At 35.9% G+C, this 13,095-nt stretch overlaps 1 pseudogene; it reads left to right on the top strand.

The window, feature by feature from the left end:
- The first annotated feature begins 2,596 nt into the window (after positions 1–2,596).
- On the top strand, positions 2,597–11,374 carry LOC124388800 (annotated as a pseudogene).
- Positions 11,375–13,095: the final 1,721 nt, after the last annotated feature.

Here is a 13,095-nt window from a genome sequence, read left to right as displayed (position 1 = left end):
TGCTAAAAATGACTCAGGACTACAGGTTGCATTTGGTCACCACCATTGCACACCTTAATATTGTTTAGCTGTAATAAGTGGACATGTTGTGCCACCCAAATAGGGATGGGTTCCCTCTGGAGTTTGGTTTTTCTCAAGGTTTGTTCCTTATGCCACCTCAGAGAGTTTTTCCTTGCCACAATCGCCACCAGCTTGCTCATTAGAGACAAACTTACAATTATAAAGAACAATCTTATACATTTGCATTATCTGTGAAAAGCTGCTTTGAGAAAATGTCCATTGTTAGAAGTGCAAATAAAAAATGAACTGAACTGAATCACAGCACCAAAAAGACTAGAGAAACAAATGTTCTAGATATAAAAAGCTTTAGAGCTGATGACATCTGGTAAAACAAAGAAAGCCACTGACTGACAAAAGTAGTAACACCTACTGACAACTTCATAGTACAGTAACTAGTGAGTTGTAGCATGTCTGAACTTAGTATAACGCTCTATAAAGCCCACAAAGCGTTCCAGAGTTTGAATAATTAGATTTAGGCTTTGTTTAGGGTAAACAAGAGCCCTTGTTTGAATCCCTTAATTTTTGTACCAGTCAGTGGCTGTAAAATACCCTTAGTGGCCTCACCATTCAATAAATGATTTTCTTTTGACCTCCTGAAAATTATTATTAAAACATTTCTAACAAGTCTAGCTCAGTACCAGTAGCACAAACACCTTAAAATGTAACCTTCAATATGAAAGGACCAAGATGATGATGGAAAGTAGTAGCACAGTGGTTAACGTATTGGAAGGTCATAAGACCAAATCCCAGAAACACAAAGCTGCCACTGCTGGGCTCTTGAGCAAGACCCTTAACGCTCAACTGCTCAGCTGTATACATGAGGTAACCAAGTCGTTCTGTATAAGGGTGTCTGGTGAATACCTTAAATCGAAATGATGTAAGAACTGGCAGCAGCTAGAGATGCCACTGTTGGTGATTAATTAAGTTTTTTGGGATTGCAGCTGTTTCGTGTTATAAGCAGTATAAGCTGTCAGGCGATTCATTACATTTTACCTCAGTCATTTAATATTCAGCCTGCCTATTGAAACCGTATTATATGACACAAAATGAGCAGAAAACTAAAATTTATATACTGAAAAACTAAAGTTTCTAGCAATGCACGGTTTAAGTAAAGACTTATGGGCTGTGTTGTGAGATATATATTTATATATATATAAATATATATATAAGATACATAAATATATATATATAAGATAAAACTAAATTAATTAAAACAAGGGCCATTAAAATAATGTAAAATGAATCTCATCTCATAATTCCTAGCATATTTAGGAATATAGGCTGAAACATCGGCTTTTTATTTACAATCTTTACCTGAAAGACAACATGGTCTCACTGCCTGAGATTTTGCCTGGAGATCACATTTGTAAGAGTTAACACATCAATATCTAGACATCATGTTGGATGGTATTTAATGGAAGAAAGGTGTCACTTGACTTGCTCTTGAATGCTCCCCTGAGCAGTCGCTTTCTTTATCTGATCCATTAAACATTTGAGTGCTCCTGAAATGGTGGTCTCCACAGCAGACTAGCTAGTTTCCACATTGAGCTAGTTCTGGGCTTTGGGAGATTCTCATCTGCAAAACATAGCCTAAATAATATACTTTAGGTCTGTAAACACTAAGAACATCAGATCACTATACAGAGATTGTGTACCCAATAACAAATGCAATTCACAGATATAAAGTCTCAAGTAACCGTTTAAGTTGTGTAATTCCTTGCAATTGCTCAACATATACAAAATGCACTTAAATGTGTCTTATTGGTGAACATGCAAGTATACTAGGATCACTGCAAAGAGCAAGCTCAAGGTGTGTGGACTGTCCTGCCTTACCCAGTGACCCATTTATATAGGATAGGTCTGGCTTGACCGCTAACATGCATGAAGGACCCATTAACAGCAGATGCAAACAATTGGCCATATTTATCGTCAAATACAAGTCAAAAACATCCAGAATTGGAGAAAAACACCTGAAGGTCAAAGCTTGCTATGATTATTAAGCAGTCAACCAGCACACACAATGAACCATAAATGGAATAATAATAATGGCTAAGCCTGAGTTGTGTAGGAGCAATAATTTAGTTGTTCAGATAGAAAATAGAACCAGAGGTTAGTGGTTATTGCTTTTAATGGTGTAAAAGTGTAAAAGTGGTTAACAAATAAAATGGCCGAACTCACAGTTGAGGTGACTAAGATTAGATGCACACAGACAAGAGAACATGGACAGTACCAAAGAAATTAACATAGGATAAAAGGACTACTCTAGGCTAAGCTATCAGAAAATACAAGGGGTGGCACATGTCCCCTACCGTGTCTAAACAATGAGACCGAAATAGTGAAATACAGCAAACAGCAACACTAGCAAACAGTGTCTTATTGGTGAACATGCAAATATACTAGGGTCACTGCAAAGGGCCAGCTCAAGGTGTGTGGACTGCCCTGCCATACCCAGTGACCTATTTATATAGGATAGGTCTGGCCTGACCTCTAACATAAACGAAGGACCCATTAACAGCAGAGGCAAACAATGGGCAACATGGGCAATGCCATGGGATTCAGCGGATTCACTGGACCAGTAGCAAATCAGCCAAATCAGAGAGACTTGGAAGTGGGATTCATGTGTCCACAAGTTTGGAGAATTCTAAACATTCAGTGAGTGCCCTCTAGTGGAACTAAATAGCAAAAGCAGGAAGAAGCCCTACTGACTCAAGTGACTCGTGTAACTCTGATCTGTTCAGAGAGAGAATCAGAAGGATTTGAACCTGGAAATAGATTTCTTCTTTCTCCAGCTTTTTTTTCTCCGTTTTGTAAATGTCCTTGTAAAAATGACAATAATCATTAGATTTCATTTGATTTGAATTCTAGTAAAGTAGCATGAGGATGTGTGTGTTCTTTTAATAGGAACTTCTGGAAGTTTTTTTTTTTAAGTCGCTCTGGAAAAAACGCATCTCTTTTTAACACTGTAAAAGTAATAAAAAATTAGCTGACAATGATTCCAGATAGAAATGGCCGGTAGTGTTTTTTGTAACCACTCCTACTTGTATTTAGAAACAAATTTGTTTACATCCAACTTGAGGATCAATGTCTGGCCGATATTGATAGGATAGGATTTTGATTGCATAGGATTTTGATTTTGAATAAAAATATTGATGCAGTGGGGAAAAAAAAAAGATTATCAATCTTCACCAGTTTTCTGTGTATTTTCATATAGACCACCTGCTATGCTCTAAGCATTTACCACTTTCAAGGTAATTCCATAGAGAATGTGGGAAAAATAACCTTATGAACATGATGCATTATTTGCACATTTCAAGGCTACCCCATGTCATGATCTGGAATGTGATGATTTACTGTGGAATGTCTGAGAATTGGCTGGAAAAAGAAAAGAGCTGATTATAGGATGATCTCTGTGAGAAAGGATACAGTATTTACAAAGCACCAAGAACAACAGCAGTTTAATTAAGAGGTCCTGAAGTGAGGATTTAGAAAAATGTCTTGGAATTTTCCTGTCAGTGTATTACACCATTAGGGTTGAACATTGTGAACAAAGTAAAAAATATTTTTTTTTTTAAATAAAAACAAATAGGGGTCTGAAGGTTGGGAAAAAGTTGTACAATATTGCATTTAAAATTAAGGAATAGAGAAGTTTATTTCATTAAATGACACAATTTTAGTCTTTTAAATAAAACCTGAGGAATATTTTTGTATTATAATTTTTCTGAACAATAAAAATGTTGAGGGTAAGCATGCTGATAAATAGGCTTACAACAATTCATAATATATTCAATTTTGCAATAATGGATTGTGATTTCTGCCACCATCACAAGACTGCAGGTGAGGCAGGAAATTTGTGTCGCATACAGCAAAAAAACTGCTAGAGTTGAGAACTTTTTTACTTACTTGACATTCGGAGTACATGTCGATTCATCCAAATAATCCAATCAAATGTTATTTATATTTCTATTACTGTTGCATGCTGTGTAGCTAGTTTGTCTGACAGTCTTTAAATCATACTAAGTAATTGTAAACTATTTCTTAAAGACACTAAAGTGAGCAAATGTCTAGTGGATGCAATGCATTTCTTACTGATGTCACTTTATTAGAGCTAGTTTTAGGGTCTTAGCGTCACCTAGTGGTCCAGAAATATAATGACATCCATATTTCTCTGCATTACCAAAAATAAATAAATAAATTGTGACGGGATATTAAGCCAAATAACAAAATGTAAAGAAAAAAACACAAAGTGGTACATAAGTGGCAAATCCTGTTTACTCTGGGGAATATTAGCATTATGGCATGTACAGGAGGCTAACTCTTAAACATTGCTTCATTCAAACGACTGAGAAAACATGCTAGTCGTGTTTAATTACACTGATATTAGCATTTGTGCTTAAAATGCAGCAATATACAAGACATTTGTTTTCCCATAACAAGGTAATTTTAGTTCTTTTGCACAAGTTTTAACTGTTAAAAAGACAAGCAGTGACTTGAGGCTCGAGGAGATAATCGTGCATGCTTATTGGTAATGCTAGTAATATTCATATATGAGTGAGGGAGAAAGTACACAAACCATGTAGTTGAGTTAAAGTAGAGACACATTTGGTAAACTATTACTCCAGTAAAAGTAAACGTGCTCACTTTTAACTTCCACTTGAGAAAAAGTACAAAAGCATTTTCTTAAAATGTTCTGCTTGCCAGTGAACTGATGCTGAACTGTATGTTGGTGCTAAGTACAGTAGATGCAACAAAGCGGCAATCAAAACAAGTTTAAAACAGAGCGAACGCTCTATCCTGATTCGTGACTTGCTGCGTGCTTGATCATAAATAAAAAGACAAGACAATACAAAACACATAACCCAAGATAGTGCCGACCAGTAGACCTACTGTATACTCTGATTATACAGAACTGTTGAAAGAGACCTGTAAAAACTATAACTGGGAGGATATATGAACAAACACAATGCAGTGCAAAAAAGAGCAGTAGCAGCAGTCAAGAGGTGCAAAAAAACAACAAGTAAGCAGTGTAATACAGGTGTGTAATATATAAAGATTATATACAGTCATGTGCAGTGCAATTTACAGCATTAGATAAGTATATAATAATAAACTGAAGATTTTGTCTGTTTTCCTGTTTGTGCATTTTGATGGCTAGGTCATTATTTTCTGAGCTTCCATATTGACATGAGCTTCCTTCCAGTTGTCGTTTCAGTGCTAATTTTAAAGAAAATGTCTCGCTTATGTATACATTTGAGTTTCCTTCCAATCAGATTTTAGCCGTCACATCACATTGCAGAGGTCAAAATCTGCCATGAGGCCTTTAAATCAACAGTGCTGGTGACTGTGGCGTAAAGCACGTGTTGATTAAACCAATCAGAGTTTAAATGGGTGACACCGGACCATCTAACAGGTATCCAATAACCTCTGCATTTTTACGTCCTTTGATTGGACGGTCAAAGAGCGCACTAGTCAGAGCTCGCAACCCGCATCTGTAGCACACAGCTTAAATATATACACTTAGATTTAATAGCTGTTTTTTCATTCCAAATTGGCTGACAGAGGAGAAGAAATGTATTTGGTTGCAGATACACTTACAAGGACATTTACAAGACAGACTTTTAAAAAAAACCTGAACATCATGAGGAAAGGTTGACCCAAACAGTTTAAAATAGTTGTTCATCTTTTTCATGAGCTGTTTATTTTGCTGAAGAATTTGCACATAATCACACAATTTGCCTTTATTTCAAAACCCCAGGAAAACTGGAATACACAGAATAATCTCTAGCATCTTCTGCTAGAGATGATGTATGCGGGTGATGCAGTTGTGGCTACAGTGAAAAGAGACTTGTTGAATTGTGTTCACTGGGTTACATGCTTTAGTAATAATAATATTCATTCTCACTGTATGAGATTTCTGCATGTGATGCAGTGCTCTGTTATACTGCTTTTCTTTTAATGGTTTGTATAGTTTTGGCATCTTAATGACTGTATTAAGAGGTGGATTGATTCAGGTTGGATATCACTGAAGGCCTAGCGGTGAAATACATGGCTCACTACAGCTAACAAAAAGGTTTTTGTTGCTACAGTACATAACCTGAAATTACCTATAAATATTAAATAAATAAAAATAAGCCAGTAATAAAAAAGACTTATGTATGATAATTATTATTATCAGTAGTAGTAGTAATAGTATTTATACCTGTTAAATTCACATTTTACATTGATATATTTCCCAAACCTCAGGTCAGAGTGATCACTTATGGGAGAGATTTTCCACAAATCTCCAGTGGGAGATTTTGTGAACTTTTCCCTGCGAGTGGTAAAACATTAAACAGAACCTGTAAGTGCTGTATGATTGGTCTAAGCAGAGTGAGTTTAAATAATCCTAAGAAATATAATGCTTTAATGAAAATGTTATATTTTAGACTGTTAAGAATGTTTTCTATTTCTGTATAGAATTTTATTGTATATTTATTTTGGCACAACACCCTGCACAGGAGCAGTGTACTGTATATACTGTACCTCACAAAGTGAGTACACCAATCACATTTCAGCGAACATTTTAGTATCTTCTCAAAGGACAATACTATAGAAATGAAACTTGGATATATTTCAGAGTAGTCAATGTGCAGCTTGTAAAGCAGTACAGATTTACTGTCCTCTGAAAATAACTCCACGTACAGCCATTAATGTCAAAATAGCTGGCAACAAATGTGAGTACACCCTAAGTGATAACAGCTGTACATCATGTAACAATGCAAAGCCACATGTCCTATTCATCATGTTCATCAAAGAAGTTGAGTCAGGTGCAGAAGTTGTCTTCAAAAACAGACACATGAGTGCTTTAGAGGTTGCAAAAGTGGAAGGTCCGCTTGTCTGTGCTCAGACAATACGCCAAACACTGCAACAAATCGGTTTACATGCCCGTCATCCCAGAAATAAACCTCTTCTGAAGCTGGTTCACAAGAAAACCCGCAAACAGTTTGCTGAAGAGAACGTGTCCAAGACATGACATGGCAGCCTATAGCAATGTTCTTGTCCTCTTCTGATCTGCTCGATTAATCCTGACACCCTACAGGCACTGGCTCACTAATTAGAGATAAACTTACAATTATAAGAAACAAACTTACACATTCGTTTGATCTCTGTAAAGCTGCTTTGAGACAATGTCCACTGTTAAATGCTTAATACAAATAAAAATGAATTGAATTAAAAGGACAAAGAGTTGCTTCCGCATAATAGATGCTAGCTGTGTTAACAGTGATAGCCCATGATGAGGATCTGCTTGACCTTGGTGAAACCAAGCAGTTTTGAGGAGCCGTGTGTGTTCTCAGAGAGCGCTCAGGATGTCAAGCCGGTTGTTTCCACATGGCTGTGCTACTCTATCATGCATACATAATGAGTTCCTGTGAACCAGGTTTAATTTAAAGTAGATAGGGAAGTTTTGCTGGCTCTACTCCATTTTGCTTTTTATCCATTTATTATAGATTACCCCAGTGACAATGAAAGTGTTAAAGGGTTTCTCCACATTTGCCGACTGGACAAACTATTGTTAAGGATGATTTTGGAGGCGGAGGCATTTGAACTAGGAACCCATGTGCTCCATGAATATGTTCTCTACATGGGTTGAAGTGAAAGATCTCCTGCTATGCATTTCTGGCCTCAACCCTATTAGGATAAACTGGAACACCTACAGTACACGGGTACCTCACTTTAGTAACACTCTTGTGGAGATTGGCCTCCAGAGTGGAGGTTCTGAGCAAATGAGGACTAAATATGGAATGGGATGTTCGAAAAACACTTAGCAATCTTTTATTATCTGTGCAAAATGGATTGCTCATAGTTTTTTCATCTACAATTAGAAAGAGTTGTATATAGCAACATGTTTGATGTAATTCAAATAAAACCACTATTCATTTGAAATACCATGTGCTTCTGAAACTGTGCCAGCATCTGTTCATAACCTTCCCCCTGATTTCTCAGCACTGCTCTTGATTTCTCAGGATTCTCAGCATTAGATGATGTTGACACTGTGAGAACATGCCAATGTCCTCCACTATCACCATCTCATCACGATCCAAAAATAGCATCATTTGGGACAACGGTAAACAGAACATTTTGTTTCTTTGCTGATGGTTGTGTTTTTATCAATAGAACATAGTTTGTGTATAGATGGCACAGTTAGTAATCCATGCACTCTGTGTTCCTTCTAATCTCAAGGTTTAGCAAGATTTAAATTTCTATTATTCTCACTTATTTGTACAAATAACACACAACACACACATTTGTAACAACACACACACAAAAAAAAAACACCACAAGAGCCATGTTTTAATCCAATCATCAGATTTTTCATGTCCAATATACACAATAATATCTAAATCTTAACCTAGGAGTTCTTTTGTTCATTCTTATCTATACCATGGTTGGTCCAAATACTCGATTCTGATTGGGTGGAAGGCCAAGTGTGAGCTGAACATGGGTTTAACTCATCAGTGCTGGTGACTGACCATAGAATAACCAAAAAACTAAGTGCATTACACCAACTCCACATCAGGTGGGTTTCAGCTCTTTGCATCATGCTTTACATTTTTGGAACGAACACAGAGCCGTAGATTATCTCATTTAATTCTTCTGTATGAATACGCCTATACCAACATCCTGAGCTGTCTGGGAGAAGACTTCTCCAGGCTCCTCTCCAAGCCTTGAAAGCCATGCAGTTCCTCACCCAAGGCTACCAGCAAGCCATCTCCGGTTGATGAAGCAAATCTTTTTTGTTTGCCATTGTGTTAATTTAATAGTTTCACAACTATTTTTGATTTTTACACTAAAATTTAATTGATTCATTGGTACTCTAAAGACCTGGGAATAATCTATTAAATATATATTTATTAAGGCATTATTTGTTGAATGATTATGATCCACCATTCCAACCATGGGCTTCCAAATTCAGTTCCATGACCCATTTCCTTAAATATTCATTGCATGTTTTTGACAAAAATGCCATATTCTGGGTTTTAATATACTTTATTATATACATGGTATTGTAATACAGCTTGTTTTCTGTTCCTTAGGTCCATATTGGATATTTGCAGAATAAGAAAGTGGTTGGTCTGAGTAAGCTTGTGAGGTAATGATGCAGTGCATGCACAAACATTCAGTTCGTAAAAATGTCTCATCAGAGTGACAGTCCAGAGAAGGAGTAGGCTTAGACACAAAGCCTAATAATGCATACTATTCAATCTGGAAAACAAACAGCCAAATGAATAACTGGCACATCTGAGAAAATTCCCATTGGCTTTAATTCACCTCTAATACCCTGTCAAATCCATGCTATTCCCAGTGATTAGAAGGTCGGTGGTTCAAGCCCCAGTAATGCTAATCTGCCTCTAATGGGCTCTTGAACAAGGCCCTTAACGCTCAATGTTTCAATGTGCCATGGCTGTGTAATATATATATTAGGACTGTCAGTTGATTTAAATATTTAATCACGATTAATCACATGATTGTCACGAGTTAACTTGTGATTAATCACAACTTTTTTATCTGTTACTTTTCTAGTTTTTAATACTCTAATCCACATGGACATGGACAAATATGGATGCTTTATGCAAATGTATGTTTATTATTAGTGAAACCAAACTCAACCTAGAGCATAAAGACAAAATATTCTTGTAAATGTTTTTAAATAATTATAGCATTTTAACTTATGTAAATCAGTACACCAAACGGAATTTTACTACGTTTTGACATGGAAGGTTTTAATTGTCGATGTGTGCATCATGCCAGACTTTGGTGCCTAATTTTAGACTTGACGCATCAGTGAAACAAATGTTTGTTTTTTCAAGTGATTGAAATTTTTTTTCCGGTGGAGTTAATTTTTTTTATATCTAATCTAATCTTTTTTATTATTATATTTATTATATCTATCTAGTAAAGAAAGGATGTAGTGAATAAATGTGTGTGTATATATATATATATATATATATATATATATATATATATATATATATGTAAATAAAAAAACGGTAGGTTCCCTGGTGGTCTAGTGGTTAGGATGTGGTGCTCTCACAGACTAAAGAAACCTTTATTTTATTCAAAGCATATGTCAAAACGAGTGACTGTGGGCAAAAACAGACCAGGTTAGTATATCTAACTTCTTCTCTACATTTTTTTCTCCCTGCAGGATTGTAGAAATCTACAGCCGCAGACTGCAAGGTAACGACGCACGCTGACGTGAATGCTGCATGTTTGATGTTCCAAATCTAAGTGTAGAAATAACATGCTTTTTATTCTGTATGGGTTCCTACAAATATTTCTGCCATTGTAGTGCAAGAGCGTCTGATGGAGCAAATCACCACTGCTATATTGGAAGCCCTGGAGCCAGCAGGAGCAGCAGTCATCATCGAAGCAGCATGAGAGTCCTCAGTTTAATCATATATAATTACACAAATACAATATGTGGTGTTTTGCACAGGTTTCAGTCCAATTTGTATTATTCAATATTTTGTATTTTTACAATATGTAATTGAAATACAGGAAAATGGGAGGTGTATCATTTGATTTACGCTATTCATTAGATACTTTATTTTCGAACAAAGGGGTGCTTTTTATTCAGGACAATACTTAATGGAACCTAGACCTAGAAAAGGAGTTCTTGAAGTTTCGCTGCAAATTCTCAAATCCAATCAATGTCTGGGCTTTTAAACAGGACCAATCAAACACAAACAGGTTTAGGTTTTTACCCGATACAGTGTAACTCTGGCAGGCAGCCTAAAGACAACCCTCAATTCAAATGTCTTATAGACTGGAACAGGACTTTTGTTCTAGGAATGGTCCAGTTTTGCAGTCTTTGCTGATAAAAAGCTTCCTCACAGCACTATGCTGCCACCACCATGCTCCAGTGTGGGGATTGTGTTCTCACGGTGATGTATTGAATTGTATTTTGTTCCATGGCCAAAAATCTGAATTTTGGTCTTGTCAAAGCCAAGAGTGATTTGAGTCATTTGGGAAATTCTGAATGGCATATCATATCACACTTGTGCCATATTCAATCAATTTAATAACAATGGATTCAATGGTATTCCTCAGAATGCATTTATGGCCTTAGATTTAAGGCAGGGTAAATCAAGCAAATTCTGCGTTTTGTTGCAGTCACATGTGCATGTTCATGCGCAGCGTGCAAAAGATCAACAGCCGTACTGTGACCAGCACCTTGCTGGGAGCGTTCAGAGATGACCTGAGGACCCGTGACGAGTTCCTGGCCCTGACTAAGAGCTAGTCTCTCACTGCTGCACTATTAAAATGCTTTTACAGCTAAAAGAGCAATAACATTAACGTCTTTCGGCATCCACACAACTTACAGTAAATTGTAACACTTTGCACTTTATTGAATAATCCATACATTTGTATTTGAAGCACTGTTGCCTTTTGAAATGTAGTTTATTTTATAGATAAACCTTAGGATCTTTTCATTTACAATACAAGAAGGGGCAAATATTTTATTATTATTGATTTACTACTAACTTATATACATTGCCCTTACATATATTAAGTTGCTAACTAATTTAAATTATAGCCAAAAACTGATTTTTTTAACAAAGTAATTTCACTACATATTTTTTTGTAAATATCTAAATAATAAACAAATGTCATTATTTACTGCCACTTTAATAAAATCATTTTCATTCTTCATATTTGATTGGGTCTGATCCTTTTTGATTGATTTATTGAATCTGTAAATATAAAAGTCCACATAATTTTTTCTTTTTCTCTTTCTTTTTCTTTTTTCTTTTTTTTGCTTGAATAAGTATAGTGTTGATACATTAAAAGTATATTGTACAAAAAACAAAAGAAACACATTGTGAACACTGTTAATTGCATTTCTTGAACATTGTTAGCTGTTATTGGGGTACTTTTTACCCATGTCCCTGTGGACACTTGGTAGAATCTAGACATCTGCTGATTTTTTTGCCCATTCTTCTTGGACAAAATCCCTGTGGACACTTGGTAGAATCTAGACATCTGCTGATTTTTTTGCCCATTCTTCTTGGACAAAATTGTTCAAGCTCTGTCATGCTAATGGAGACAAATTAAATGAAGAACAGGTATACTTTGTTTTTCCAGTTTGTTCTGTATTGCTTCTTGCTTGTCATATACTGAACATATCCAGAAACACGAGAGACAGAATGCACTGGTTTCCAATAAAAGAATCATCTCAGTGATGAGTGAAATTGTCGATGTGTAACTGTAATAAACCCTGACAAACAAAACAAATAAAATTAAAGTATCCTGAACCAAAAAATAAAATTATTTTGTGAAAAAAGTATATTAAAAGAAGAAGAGTTGGTTTTACATCAAACCAAACAATACAAAGCAGTTAAACAAAACCAGCTGAATTTATCTTAAGATGCAAAATCATGGACTGTAACTGTCACAAGAATTTTCATAGTAATGGCAGGATTGTGTTAAAGTGCTACTGTTTTCTGGATAGCATCCAGGGCATCCGAATCTGCATGTCATCATGGAAGTACAGTCCTTCTCACGCTCAGGGTCGCTTTGGGCTTTGTTATTCTACTTTTAGTTTCTGTTTCACAGCCATCACGAATGTGCAATTCTATTTTCTTGCCTATGAAAGTACTAATACAATGAGGTTCATGTTCCACCCAGAACAGTGCTCATTTTATCACAATCTTGCAAAAAACTCACCCAAGAGCATTTAAATACTGTTCTTAAACACCCTCTTAAATGTCTGTTATTAAACTCTTTGTGACTACCGCTTTTAACAACACACTGCCTTACTCCCTAGTGTTCCACTTCTAATTACATGATCCAGTTAATCATCTAATTAAAGCCTTTGCAATCCGTCACACATACCCACAGCATTCCCAGTGTCGCCCAAGATCTCATAGGTCTTTTATCACACCATAGTTATCTTCCTTTATCCTCAGATTCTACTTAAGTTATTGTATATTTTTATATATAGTATATTATATCTATACTGTAAATATATCATCTAATTTTGCCAGTGATGCCTTT

This window comes from Silurus meridionalis, chromosome 7 (assembly GCF_014805685.1).
Source record: "Silurus meridionalis isolate SWU-2019-XX chromosome 7, ASM1480568v1, whole genome shotgun sequence".
NCBI lineage: Eukaryota > Metazoa > Chordata > Actinopteri > Siluriformes > Siluridae > Silurus > Silurus meridionalis.
This window is presented reverse-complemented; position numbering and strand designations above follow the sequence as displayed.